General features: G+C 36.1%; 1 long non-coding RNA gene, 8 other non-coding genes and 1 pseudogene across 11 annotated transcripts in view; all 10 read right to left on the reverse strand.

Moving 5' to 3' along the window:
* Nucleotides 1–451: 451 nt before the first annotated feature.
* Nucleotides 452–525, reverse strand: LOC139038850 (small nucleolar RNA SNORD113/SNORD114 family). Its single transcript, XR_011491989.1, has one exon. It is a non-coding gene; the product is annotated as a small nucleolar RNA SNORD113/SNORD114 family (small nucleolar RNA).
* Nucleotides 526–1387: 862 nt separating this feature from the next.
* LOC139038864 (small nucleolar RNA SNORA79) lies at nt 1388–1532 on the reverse strand. Its single transcript, XR_011492002.1, has one exon. It is a non-coding gene; the product is annotated as a small nucleolar RNA SNORA79 (small nucleolar RNA).
* Nucleotides 1533–3407: 1875 nt separating this feature from the next.
* LOC139038830 (small nucleolar RNA SNORD113/SNORD114 family) lies at nt 3408–3482 on the reverse strand. The gene has a single exon (XR_011491971.1). It is a non-coding gene; the product is annotated as a small nucleolar RNA SNORD113/SNORD114 family (small nucleolar RNA).
* Nucleotides 3483–4243: 761 nt separating this feature from the next.
* Nucleotides 4244–4316, reverse strand: LOC139038823 (small nucleolar RNA SNORD113/SNORD114 family). The gene has a single exon (XR_011491964.1). It is a non-coding gene; the product is annotated as a small nucleolar RNA SNORD113/SNORD114 family (small nucleolar RNA).
* A 1173-nt stretch (nt 4317–5489) lies between these two features.
* Nucleotides 5490–5561, reverse strand: LOC139038844 (small nucleolar RNA SNORD113/SNORD114 family). Its single transcript, XR_011491983.1, has one exon. It is a non-coding gene; the product is annotated as a small nucleolar RNA SNORD113/SNORD114 family (small nucleolar RNA).
* A 1348-nt stretch (nt 5562–6909) lies between these two features.
* LOC139038833 (small nucleolar RNA SNORD113/SNORD114 family) lies at nt 6910–6985 on the reverse strand (annotated as a pseudogene).
* Nucleotides 6986–8801: 1816 nt separating this feature from the next.
* On the reverse strand, nt 8802–8875 carry LOC139038824 (small nucleolar RNA SNORD113/SNORD114 family). Its single transcript, XR_011491965.1, has one exon. It is a non-coding gene; the product is annotated as a small nucleolar RNA SNORD113/SNORD114 family (small nucleolar RNA).
* Nucleotides 8876–11756: 2881 nt separating this feature from the next.
* LOC139038854 (small nucleolar RNA SNORD113/SNORD114 family) lies at nt 11757–11828 on the reverse strand. Its single transcript, XR_011491992.1, has one exon. It is a non-coding gene; the product is annotated as a small nucleolar RNA SNORD113/SNORD114 family (small nucleolar RNA).
* Nucleotides 11829–12757: 929 nt separating this feature from the next.
* Nucleotides 12758–14366, reverse strand: part of LOC110150520 (uncharacterized) — a 91665-nt gene continuing 90056 nt past the window's right edge. For all 3 annotated transcript variants that reach the window (XR_011491747.1, XR_011491746.1, XR_011491748.1), the window contains one exon: nt 12758–14245. This is a non-coding gene — a long non-coding RNA (uncharacterized lncRNA). The remainder of the gene's footprint in view (nt 14246–14366) is intronic.
* LOC139038846 (small nucleolar RNA SNORD113/SNORD114 family) lies at nt 13213–13284 on the reverse strand. The gene has a single exon (XR_011491985.1). It is a non-coding gene; the product is annotated as a small nucleolar RNA SNORD113/SNORD114 family (small nucleolar RNA).

Below are 14366 nucleotides of genomic sequence, written 5' to 3' on the forward strand. Positions count from 1 at the left end.
AGTTAACCATTTGTTTAATGAATCAAACCCACTTCAAACTAAGAGAAGGACATATATTTAGCTTAGCTGTATCTCACACAAACCAGTAACAACTTGATGTGTGTCTTCTTGATGGACCAACATACTTCAGATTGAGTGAGTGAAATAATTATATTTCAGAACTGAAATTTCACACTGAACTGAAACTAATTATATTTCTTGTTTTATAAATGTCTTCAAAGTTGGTCTGTGTTTTGACCTCTCTTTTCGTTTCAATATATTATATTCCTTGTTTATAAATGTCTTCAAAGTTGGTCTGTGTTTTGACCTCTCTTTTCTTTTCAATATATTTATTGATCCATTCATTTATTTACAGGTAGTATAAAGCCAATATCTATGAACCCTCTCAACTAGATTCTCAAACATCCTGGGATGATTCCCCCAAGAATCATATACTAATCATCTTTTCACCATGGACCTCAGGGGTTCCAAACATGATTGATCATAATTTTCATTCAGATGCATTCCATTCACATCATTGGTCCAGGTGTGGTCCTTCAGAATTTAATTTGAACAATTTTTGGATGTTACAATGAACAGCCATGAATCCTCTGTCCTACTCGACAAATGGAGTACTGACTTCCTAAACGAGTAACAGCCTAGATCATCGTCAAGAGAGGAATGGGACAAACATAACAACGGACATATCAGTTTTGAAATGAATGGGAAAGCTCAGGACTTTTTTTTCCCTTTTACCTCATTTGTGCTAAACTGCGTTAATCATAAACTTTGGCTCATAGCACATTCTCATCATAGGTCTATGAATGGCACTTAATTTTAATTACATTTATTCTTTTTTAATGATACAGTGGAAACCCACAAACTAACCACCCAAACCAAGAACTTCATTACTCACATGGCATATGGTGTTCTCCTTCCCGAGGGATTAGGCTAAGCTCTTCATGGTTGGAGAAAAACTTAATGAGCTACAGTCCATCCGTCCTGTGGAATGAAAAGATGTTGACAAATGAAAATGCCTGGATTTGGGTTTTAATTTAGTGAACACTAGGTAACCATGACAACAATTAATTGTAAACAATCATTTATACTACATTCTTATATCTGGCTCTACGAGTGAATGGACCTCCATTTTATTAATTAATGAATTCAGTTTATTTTAATAGCATAATAAGCACCCCTAAATAAGCCACCCAACACAAGAACTATGAATCTTGCAGACAAGAGACTCTGGCCCTTTTACCGACATTGATAAGAGGTTAGAACTTCATTTTGTAAAATGTGCCCGTTGTGTTGAATCAGATTCATCATGAACCTTGGTTGACAACACAGTCTTATCATTGGTCCTTATGTGACCTTCTTTGGTTATATCCTGTCCTTCCTTTTTTCCAACTGTTAGACTTGCAAAAACCAGGAGTCACTATCAGATAGGCAAGCTATCCGCATGGTGCTCTGGGTGAAAACAAATCTGCTTGCTCTATGATGGACTAAATCCCACTACCCAAGGTTTAAAGCAGTGAGAGGAACAGCCATCAAGTGTATCCCATACTTTCAAACCATACACTGAATATCCTAAACAGCTTCCTCCAGTGAAGGCAAGAATTTGGCTATTGCTCACCTTGAACCATGCAGGTCTTGATCATTACCATAGTTCATGTCCATTCTGTGAAGGACAAAGCAAATAGCAAAAAAAAGGGGAGGGGGGAGGAAAAATGAATAGGCATTCTTTAATAAATTAAAACATTAAATGAAATGACAGAATATCTCTTGTTCCCAAAAAGAGAAATATGGAAAGGAAATAAATTCCTTCCGCTGATTCATGTTTTCCCCTCAACTGATTTGCTATTTAGGTTTTGACTAATTTACTTCATTATTTATTTCCATTTCTCTTAACAAACTAGAACTCACCACTGATCGAGGGCAAGAACACTGACTATGACTCTTCTCTGCTTAAATGACCTTACACCAAAAGGAAACTACTCTGGTTTCCTGGTGCAGTGGTTAAGACCTCACCTTCCAGTGTGAGGGGTGTGGCTCTAGGATGATATTTTTTAAGAAATGTACAACTCAACAGTTGTATTGACTGGTTACAGCCTAATCCTTAATGTGTAATTCATTCTCATATCTGGTCTTTTAAAATTTTGTGTCCAGATATAGCCATTTATCCATTGTTCTGTCGTACAACAGACTACCCGCCCAAGGGTGAAAACTCAGTTTGACACTTACACAGGCCTACAGGCTTCTTCTCTAGAGACTCCCTAGCCATGACATTTACCTATGAGAAGCCCCTCTGGGGAGCACAAAACAAATATTAAAAAGAATGAAACAGCCTAGATTTCGACTTTGCTCTAATACACTAATGGATGCAGAGTGAGAAAAGTTTAGATAAATCTGAAAACTGGGTGTGCCACTTGCTTCAGTTGGCAGAAAGTTAACCCTTCTTTTAATCAAATCAGTTCAATGATAAATTTTTTAAACATTTTTTTAAAGATTCTTTCTGATGTGGACTATATTTTAAAGTCTTTATTGAATTTGTTACAACATTACTTCTGTTGTTTAGGTTCTGAGTTTTTGACCATGAGGCATGAGTTAGCTCCTCAACCAGGGATCAAAACCACACCCCTTGCATTGGAAAGTGAGGTCTTAACCACTGGACCACTAGGGAAGTCCCTCAATATTCTTCTTACCCGAACTAGCAAGAGACAGAATTTCTGCTCTAAGAGGGACATCCTCTGAGTGGAAGTGGTTAAATCATAATTATTTCAAGACACGCTCATTACTGGCCCACGCTTTGTCCCTTTGAGCGACTGATTGTTATTAACTTATTCATGTATGCACTCTAATGATAAAACTGCACAGGCTCAATGCTGTGGCATGAATAATACTAATACATGCGCAGTTCGTTGCTCATTACCAAACTGATCGCAGACAGTGTAACTCTGTAATGGAATTCTCTGAGCACAATAGCCCGTGCTGCCTAACAAACTTTTATCAGTGTCCTTCTTTAATTTAAACAGTGCTTAATCTTTTATTTAATTTTATAAACATGTTTCCTAATTAGTAATATAACAAATTACCATTAGACCAAAGACATCCCAGAACGTGAAACTGACAATTCATGCATCTGTCTCTGTGCGTTGCATTCTGAAAGATAAGCAATGTGAATACCAGCTCCTCCAAAAGAGGTTAATAATACATGCTCCATGACATATGCAATCATTGCTCTAGGCCTGGCCACGCTTTTATTCACTTATTCCTACTGGCTAAACCTTCATGCATTAATTCGCATATACCAACGTATAATCATTATCCGTGACCCAAAAAAGCCCCCAAACAGGATAAACAAGTATTTGTAACAATTGTCTATAGGATCATTTTCAACAGACCCATAGATTAGATTTATTCTCATGGTGGACCTCAGATATCCAAACAAGTATTATTCACCATCCTTGACTCAGAAACCACCAGTCATTAGCAAAGATTCAAGCACAGAATCTTTTTCTTCATCATGCTAAGTCACTTCAATTGTGTCAACTCTTTGTGACCCCATGGACTGTAGCCATCCAGGCCTGTCTGATGGTGGGATTCTCCAGGCAAGAAAACTGGAATTAAGTTGCCATGCCCTCCTTCAGGAGATGTTCCAGAGGCAGGGATCAAACCCAAGTCTCTTATGTCTCCTGCATTGGCAGGGGGTTCTATACCACTAGCACCACCTGGGAAGTCTCTTTTCTTCATTCTATTCTGTCTATTGATTTATTAAGTTATGACTTATAACTAAAAAGAAATATACATGAATTAGAAAAAAAACAAAATAAGAAGCTTGATATCCCTAAGATCTACCTATCAAATCATTTCCCAGAAATGAGATCCGTTTCTTGAATTGACCTCAGTATTTCATACATGGATGCCTTGACACAGTTTGGCCTATCAATCCATGTTATTGGACCACAGTTGCCCTGCTCTGATTATATTTCCTACTTCTTAACAATGCACTGACCATGATAAGCCAATCAAACCAAGACATGAACTTTAACTATGACTCACACTGGTCTCCCTGCTCCTAAGACAACACTGAGTTTGGGGCCATGGCAGAATGCTAAAATCAGTGCAGGAGTGATCGTTCTGAGCAGCACAAAAAAAAAAAAACAAAAAATAAAGTTTGAGACCTTCTATCTATTGGCTGTTTGCATTCCACCTTTCCTAGACTCAGTCATTTAGTATTCATTAGTTTACAGTTTTCTTTCCAGTTGACCCTCAGAGTTCGAGACACGTATTCATTGTACATGACTCCTATGCCACCAGTAGTCATCACAGATCCAGTATCCCTTTTTAGAGTCACAGATTACCAATAATTTATTCCTTTTTATTGCTGAATAGTATTACACTGCATAGATATACCACATTTTGTTTCTCTATTGACCAGTTAATAGACATTTAGATTATTTGTATGCGTGCGTGCTCAGTCATGTCCGACTCTTTGAAACCCCACAGACTGTAGACCTCCAGGACTCTCTGTTCATGGAATTTTCCAGGCCAGAACACTGGAGTGGCTTGCCATTTTCTCCTCCAGGGGACATGGGTTCAATATTGTCCCACTTTTGCTTCATTCATAACTGTGTATACTGATCAAATCTCATATGCCACCAGTCATCATTAATGATCCATGTTAGACTCTCATTTTATTCATTTGTGTTACATTTGTATCAATTAAATCATTCATCATGGATATTAATAAAAATCACATTATTTAAGAAAATAGACCAATGAGATCCTTAAATATTCCTGAACTCTGTCTAAAGAAGCTTTTCCCATATACACTTTGTGTGTGTGTACGTATGTGTGCTTACTTGCTCAGCCATGTTCAATTCTTTGTGACCCCGTGGACTATAGCCCACCAGGCTTGTCTTTACTCAAGCAATAACTAAAACTAAAATAAGATCTTTGACTACTGCTACTCACCATGTTCTCCTTCCTAACATAGGCAACATAATCTTGACCAAGACAGAACCCAAGATCAGCTTGGTGCATCCACAAGCACCCATAATGATAAACAAGCTGAGATATTCTCCTCTCCCCATTGATGCACAATTTCCAGTCTCCATGTATGGAGTCATTTAAGTGTTTATTAATTCATAGTAATTTTTATTTTTCTTTCAATACAACAAACATCAAACATGCAACTAACTCAGGGCAATTACTGGTTACTACTTATCACTGAAAATATGCTTAATTTAAGACATAATATATTTAGTCCATTTTATTATCTATTTCAATATATTAATATTCATTTTCCTGACTAAATATTAATGAACAATGTTTCACCCTCTTCATCTTTATTCATTTATACATTTGCTAATTTATTCTGCCATTGATTCATTTATAATTATATTTTTAAAATTCATGAGCACAAAGACCAGGAAAGAGATCACTGTATAATATTGAAATCTATCTACAGTCATTTAAAGTATGTTGAAGAGATGAGTTCTTTTGCATTGGACCTCAGACTTCTGGACACACAGAACTCATTGTATGTGATTCACATACCAGATATCATCATTAGACTGTGACTGGTCAACTTTCTCTTCATTTGCATCTATATTTGTTTATTAATTCATTAATAAGGAAAATTAAAGTAAAAGTCACTCGATCAAGTCCAGCTTTTTGTGACGCCATGGACTATATACAGTCCACGGAATTCTCCACGTCAGAACACTGGAGTGGGTAGGCATCCCCTCCTCCAGGGGATCTTCCCAATAATACTCTTCCTCCTCATACATTCCTGACCTTAGTTGAAAGGGTCAATTGAAGCAGAGACAATAAACTAGAATTTTTCATGTCTGACAATCTTTCAGGCACACATATGTATGATTCATACATCAACACTGTCATAACTGATCTAATATTGCCCCCCACTTTTTCAGTCATTTCTATGGCTTTACTGATCAAATAATTATTTCACTAATAATCATTTTTAATGTTATAATTCACAAAATTTCAAGAATACTTTTTGTGTCCCTAATCTATATATAGAATTATTCTCACGACAATATATCTCTTATTAATTATCCTCAGTTTTTCTTATATACATCAATATAATGTTAACTCTATCCCATATTTATCACTAAGGTAGAGCTGCATTCTCTAAATATATTTTGCACTGTTAAATGAATAACTTAAAAAAACAGAAACCAAGAAAGCAACTTCACTATTACTCACATTAATCTCTGTATTCCTATTAAATACAGGCAACCCCAGAGCTCACGATGGTGGAAGATGCATCTGCCCTGAAAAGCACAGCACAGAACAGAACAGACAGCAAAATAAATGATGACACAATCACCATTTCTGAATAGGTTTTCAATTTAATTAACAATGCCTTTTGCTATACAACATACATTCCTAATTGGACATTTCATCCTATTGCTTTTTTAATGTATTTATTCATATATGTCTAATGAAATGAAAGTTGCTCAGTCGCGTCCAGCTCTTTGTGATCCCATGGACTCTATAGTCCATGGAATTCTCCAGGCCAGAATACTGGAGTGGGTAGCCTTTCCCTTCTCCAGGGGACCTTCCCAACCCAGGGATCGAACCCAGGTCTCCCACATCGAGAGCGGATTCTTTACCGGCTGAGCCACCAGAAGCCCAAGAATACTGGAGTGGGCAGCCCATCCCTTCTCCAGCGGATTTCCCCAACCCAGGAATTGAACCGGGGTCTCCTACACTGCAGGAGGATTTTTTACCAACTGAGCTGTGAGGGAAGCTAATTTCATTATTAAAAACAAATCTAAGCCTATACAAGCATATGATCAATATTGATCACAATCACTACAATAATATGATCTTTGAAAATGTATCACATCTCTTTACAGAAACAATTTCAACAGAAGAACAGACTAATTTTGTTCCCTGTTGGACCTCACAGTTTCAGACATATATTTTCTCATCACCCATGACTACTTTATCATCAGTCATCATCATTGGTCCATGACTGGATCTATTCCTCTTCATCTGTATGTTTGTACTGATTAAATTATGAATGCATTGATACAAATAAAAATAATACATGGTTCATATAAGCTCTAGGACAAGATCAAGGATATTCCTAACATCAGTTTGCAGAATCATTTTCCACATAGACTAAACCTTTTTAATTAACAGACCTCAGTCATGTTAATTATTGATTAATCAACGTAGTACCTCATATTTATCATTAAACTTTTTCATATTTATCATTATTTATCATATTACCATTAAACTTTTTAATGAATATAATACTGCCTAATAATTCTATAAATACTCTTAAACAGATGACCCAGTCCAAGACAATAATGTTGTCCATTACTCACCTTGGTCTCACAATCTTGTTAACAGAGGCTAAAACCAGCTCCAGCATCTATTCCCAAAAGGATCAAGCAGACAAGATGATAAAAATATTGAGACTTTTCTCTCCATTGATTCAGAGTTTTCACAATTCATTTGCATAGTAATTTAGGCATTTATTAATTTACAGTCATACTTATTTATTTTGCTCTTAATAAATCAAATATCAAAGTTGTAACTTTATCAATAAATGATGATCATCACTATTATTCCCACTCAAAGACATATACACTTGATTATTTTATTTTCCATTCCAATTTATTTCATTAGATTTCTTTATAATACTTACAATGAACAGTGTTTCCTTGTTTCATATTTATTCACTTACATATTTCTTAATCCTGCCATTGATTTCTTAACAATAATAATTTTAGATATTACTGTACACAAAGACTAAGAACATGATCCCCATGCATGCCGGGCACATCTCCCTAGAGTAGTAGATTTTTTGTGTTGACCTGTGCTGTTTCGCATCAAAGACTCAAACCACAAGTCATCATTGTCCATATTTGTCCTTGATACCTCCCTTCACGTCAACACTTTGTACTGATCATCCATTCACTATTAACAATTTAACAAAATTGCATCATGGTCACAGAGACTTAAAACAAGGAAGGTCCTTGACTCTTTCATTTGTCTGTAGAACTACTTCCCACAGAAACTGTCATCAACTGCTCACAAAGTTTCCTATCCAGATGCGTTAATATAATGTTTCATATTAACCCTACTTTTACTGTTTCACCACGGTTCACAATCACCAATTATTTTCTTGTAGACTGTAAAGAAGGCAGTGAAAATCTTACAAAAACTAAAACCACAAAACCAAGAAGAGGTTTGACTATGACTCACTTTGCTCTCCTAACCCTTAACACATCAAATGCAACCGCAGAATTCATGACCACGAGGAAGGCGTACATCAGCCCATTGTGGCAAGTCTAAGGAATAGAAGATAATGTAGAGGATAAAAAAGACATTAAGATATTATTTTCATTAGACTTTGAATTCTATGTTTCATTCAGTCATTTAAATAGGTAGTGAACTGGGATCATTTATACTTTAGTTTCTCCTAAGTAAATGAACAATATCAATCTTGACACTGATACAGATCACAGACACGTGAAATAGAGAACAATAAACATTTTACTTATCAATAACTATATCATTCTTAGCCAAAGAAAAACATCCCTGAACCATGAACTTCCTAATTTACATTTGTTTTTAATGTATAGTAATAGAATTTCTTGCCTAACCACATTTCTATGGTTGAACAAAGTTTCACCAATTTCATCTTTATATTTTATTTCATTGATCCAATTATAAACATAAAAAGAAAATGTATGAACATAAAACAAGATACTTGTACATTGCTGACAGGTGTCTATAGGGTCACCTGGAACAGAGGCAATGGGTCTCCATCTGCATTGGACCTCAGAGTTCCAGATACGCATTCATCGAACACGACTCATACACGCACCGAAAAGCCATCATTGATCCAATGTTGTACCTATTTTCTTCATTCACTTCTACGTTGTTTATTGATGAATTCATTAATTCATCAATAATAATTTAAAAACTCAATTATTTGCAAAAAGCAACAAAAAAAAAAAAACCCGAAGCTACTATTCTCTGTATAGTATCATTTTCATACCAATGTATCTCTTTCTTTACATCCTTTGCTTTTCTGTTACATGTCAATTCAGTGTTTATCACTGGGCTGCTGTTGGCGATTCTTACTATATGTTACTTTTCAACAATATATTAGATGCCCTGAAAGAAATCACAGAAAGGACATAAGATTTTGACTTTTACTCACACTGGCCTCTGTACTCCTAACACAGAGATGCAAACACAGGGGTCACTATCACGGTACCACTGCTTAAATCAGCTCGAGGGGGTAGGGTCTGTGAAGTACAAAACAGTCAATGACAAAAAAAAATAGTTTAAATACAATGCCCATTGATCCTTGATTTCCACATTTCATTTACTCACATATTGAAGTATCTATAAATTATTCATAATGGATCTATTTTTCTCTTAACAAAATGAACAACAGCAAATTTGAGACAAATCCATAATACTGTGACTCTTAATTATCAGTATTGATATAATATTTAGTCAAAGATATAGTGGTGAGCCACCTTTTCCCGACTGAGTTTCAGTATTTTCACTTTTATTAATAGTATTTCTTGCCTCGCCACCTGTTTATAGTTAGACAAGTTTCACCCTTTTTACTTATTATTTCTTTACATTTTTCTTTACCTATTATTTACATTTCTTTACTGGTTCTAAAATTAATCTCTTAATAATAATAAAGAAAGAAAGTGAAGTCGCTCAGTCAAGTCCAACTCTTTGCGACCCCGTGGACTGTAGCCTGCCAGGCTCCTCTGTCCATGGGATTCTCCAGGCAAGAATACTGGAGTGGGTTGCCATTTCCTTCTTCAGCGGATCTTCCCACCCCAGGGATCCAACCCGGTCTCCCGCATTGCAGGCAGACGCTTTATCCTCTGAGCCACCAGGGGAGCATATAAATTGATGAATACAATAGCTGTACTGGGTATATTTCAGCATCTATCTCTAGGATGAACTAAAAGAAATACACTAGGTTTTTGCTGGATCTCAGTATCAGGACATATATTATTCATTATATAGACTCATCTGTTACCAGTCATCATCACTAGCCCAAGAAAACCCTTTTATTTTTCATTCTCATAAACATTTGGGTTTATTTATAAATTTGCTACTTTAATTTGCTACACACAAATGAAAAGTAAACTAAAATATCCTCAACATTTATCTCAAAAATCTTTTCCAGAGACTAACTCTGTTTCCAAAACTGACCTCAAAGATATGTTTATAGATTAATAAAGATAATACTTCATGTCAATCTGATACTTAACATGGAATTCTCCCTTCTTTGATTGTTTGAGCAAGCTCCGGGAGTTGGTGATGGACAGGGAAGCCTGGCAAGCTGCAGTGATGGGGTCATGAAGAGTGGAAAACAACTGAGCGACTGAACAACTATCCGTAAACAAACCACTCAGACTAAAACGTTGGCTGTTACTTACATGGTCTTAACATACCTACAACACGAAACCGGAGAGTGTGTAACCGTGGAAGATGCTTCCATCCACCTAAGTGCACACATTCTGAGGAGCATAAGCGAAGGAGATGATAACAAAATCAGGCACTCTTTCCATCATCTGTCTACAGAATATCGTCTCTGCTGTGAATGGACAAGCTTAATCCAACATTGGACCACAGAGTTCCAGACACTCTTTCATTGTATACGATTCATGTTGATGAGGATTCAACATCAGTCCCCCTTTTTCTGCACATATTTCTATATCTTTATTTTGGTTAAATAAAAATCCACTAATAAATTTAGCAAAAACAATTCAAAAATTAAAGCAAAAAGAGCCCAGGTGTCCACTGAAGCATTATTACTTTAATGTATCTTTTCCTCAATAATACACTGTTTTCCATATATACATTCATCAATACAATAGCTCATATATCCATATTCAACACTCCGATGCAGCTGCCTTCTTTACTTATATTCAAAATTTCTCTACTTATATTCAACAATAACACAGTAAATTACTTCAATTAAAAAAAAAACGGAGAACTTCAACTATTATTGACATTAATCTCCACCTTCCCATTATACAGAGGCAACCCCAGAGCTTCTGTCCATGGAAGATGCTAAATCATCTGTACTGGCTTCTTTCTGAGGAGAACAGAACACAGATGATAATAAAAATATTGATACCTAATAACCAGTGGTTCTTGTTTTCTATACTTCATTTACTCAGTATTTAGGAATGTACTACTTTTCCTTTCTGTTCACATTCTTTTAGTCTTGTTAAAAGAAAAAAACTCAATCTTTAGTCTGAAGCAAAACTACCAAACTGTCTCTTGTGCATTTCTAGGTCTTCCCTGGTGCCTCAGTCGGTAACCCAGGTTCAACCCCTGGCTCAGGAAGATGCCCTGGGGAAAGAAATGGCAACCCATTGAAGTATTCTTGCCTGGAGAATCCCTTGGACAGAAAAGCCTGGTTGGCTACAGTCTATGGGGTCACAAAGAGTCGGACATGACTGAGTGACTAACATTTTCACTTTCATGCATTTCTGTCTAATCTTGGTCAAAGATGTGTTTACTATCGTATCTTTTGTCTCACTCAATATGTTCCTATTTGGACAGTGCTTCAATTTGTTGCCTTGTGTTTATTTACATTTGCTTAATGGTTCCTCAGAGATCCACTAATGGTAACAAATTTAAGTCTATGAAATGAAAAGAAGAATACAGCCTACTTATATTCCTAATATATCTCTATAGAAACAATTTCACCAGAAGGAAGAGACTACTGATGTTCTGGGTTGGACCTCAGACTCTGAGACATGTTTTCGCCATTTAGGACTCTTCCCATCATGGTCATCACCACTGATCCATGATTAAGTCTCTTTTCTTTGTTCATTTCTTCATATGTTTCCATTAAATCGTTGAATAAGTGATAATGTATGTTAATCATTGAATAAATGATAATAAAAGTACATAACAATGGTTGTTGTGTTGTGTTAGTCACTCTGTTGTGTCTGACTCTTTACAACCCCATGGACTGCAGTCCACCAGGCTCCTCTGTCCATGGGATTCTCCAGGTAAGAATACTGGAGAGGGTTGCCATTTCCTTCTCTATTTAGCCACACTAATAATTTAATAATAATAAAAACAATAATTGTGATAATAAAAATAAGTATCCCAAGAATGAGACCCTTCAATACCCCTAACCTCAGTTTACAGGATCAGTTATCATTAGGAGTCTTTCTCTACCAATTTTTGACCTCTATTCTGCCCATTATCAATTATTTGAAATAATCATTCTTGATTATTTATCATTGAGCTATGGTTAATTTTTGGATTAGCTTAACACTGTTTGACAATACCATGAGGACCCTCAGACAAACCACCCAGTCTAAGACAACAACCTTGTCCCTGTTCGCCTTTTTCCTCCCTGTCACAGCTGGTGTGACAGCTGAGCCAACAAAAGCTGAACATCTGACCCACAAAATAACAAACACACAACGTGGTAAAACGCCTTAGATATTCTTTCCATTGATCCAAGAATCTGACTATTCGTTTGCAGAGTAACTGAAGCATTCACTAAATTATGCTCACATTCGTTTTTCCCCTTAATAAATCAAATGTCAAACTTGTAACTGACTCAGCCAGTAACTAATACCTGTCACTGTCTATATCACCCTAAGCCAAACAGGTAATACCCTCATAACATATCTTTCCTATTGATTATCAATGTCTTTTCAATATATATATAATAGTAATTTTTGCCTAACCACGTATTTTTATAATTGAAAAGGCTACATATTCATCACTTTTTATTTTATACATTTGTATATTGATTATTTCAATAATCCACTTATAAAAATAGAAAAAAATGCATGGTGATAATAACCAAAACAAAGGTCTTTGTATATTCCTAACCACTGCCTAAAAGGTCACTTCACACAGGTCACTGGACTTGATTTCATTTGCATCAAACCTCAGAGCGCCAGACTCATATTCATCACACGCAACTCATACGCCTCAGGGAGTCACCATCAAGCCAATACTGTCCATCTTATTCAAATACATTTCTGTTTAATTTATGAATCACAAATTCACTAATAATTTTATCAGCACGATTTTAAAAAAGATGATATATACAGAATTATTCTTACTTTAACACTTTAATACAAGAATATGATCTCTCTATATTCCTGACGTCTCACAGAAGAAACAGTTTCTCATTCGAGGGAAAACATTACTTATTTCTGTATCGTAGACCTCAGAGATCTAGCCACGTTTTCATCGTTTAGGACTCTTCCTGAAACGACCATCATCACTGGTCCACAGCTGAGACTCCACTCTTTGTTCAATTCTGTTTATTGACTAACTCAGTAATTTATTAGTAATAATTTTAAAATCCTATTATTTACAAAACTCTAGAAAAGTCATGATATTCCTAAGGTGTAAATAGTTCATTCTTACAACAATGTATCTCTTTTAAATTAGATACTGTTTTTCACTTTGGCAGTAATCAATTAATGTGTCATAAATTTCAATAGTTATCACTGAGCTAGACTTGGCCTTCTGTTATTCCATATGGAACATTCAGCCAATACACTGAATATACACATACACACTCACACAAACCAACAAAAAGAAATGAACAAAACCGAGACAAAAAAGTTGATTATTACTCACATTGGTCTCTGTGGACCTAACACAGAGGTGCAGTCATAAGGGGCACCACCATGGAATAATGCTTAATCAGCATCAATGTGTCCATTTTTGAACAATGCAAAGCACAGTCGATGAGAAACGGGGGAAAAACATATAGCCATTCATCTTACATTCTACATTTCATTTATCCAATCACTGAGAAATGTACAGCTTTTCCATAATGTACAGATTGTTTTCTCTAGACAGAAAGAACATCCTCATAATCTCAGATCAATAAAATTGGCTCCCAATATTTCAGATCTATCTGAATCAACCTAGACAGCATATTAAAAAGCAGAGACTTACATTGCTGATAAAGGTCCACCTAGTCAAAGCTATGGTTTTTCCATTGGTCATGGATGGATGTGAGAATTGGACCATAAAGAAAGCTGAGTGACAAACAATTGATGCTTTTGAACTGTGGTGTTAGAGAAGACTCGAGACCCACTTGGACTGCAAGGAGATGCAACCAGTCCATCCTAAAGGAAATCAGTCCTGGGTGTTCATTGGAAGGGCTGATGCTGAAGCTGAAGCTCCAATAATTGGCCATCTGATGCGAAGAACTGACTCATTGGAAAAGACCCTGATGCTGGGAAAGATTGAAGGCAGAAGGAGAAGGGTCAACAGAGGATGAGATGGCTGGATGGCATCACCAACTTAATGGACATGAGTTTGAGTCAACTTCAGGAGTTGGTGATAGACAGGGAGAC

This window comes from Odocoileus virginianus, chromosome 16 (genome assembly GCF_023699985.2).
Source record: "Odocoileus virginianus isolate 20LAN1187 ecotype Illinois chromosome 16, Ovbor_1.2, whole genome shotgun sequence".
Lineage (NCBI taxonomy): Eukaryota > Metazoa > Chordata > Mammalia > Artiodactyla > Cervidae > Odocoileus > Odocoileus virginianus.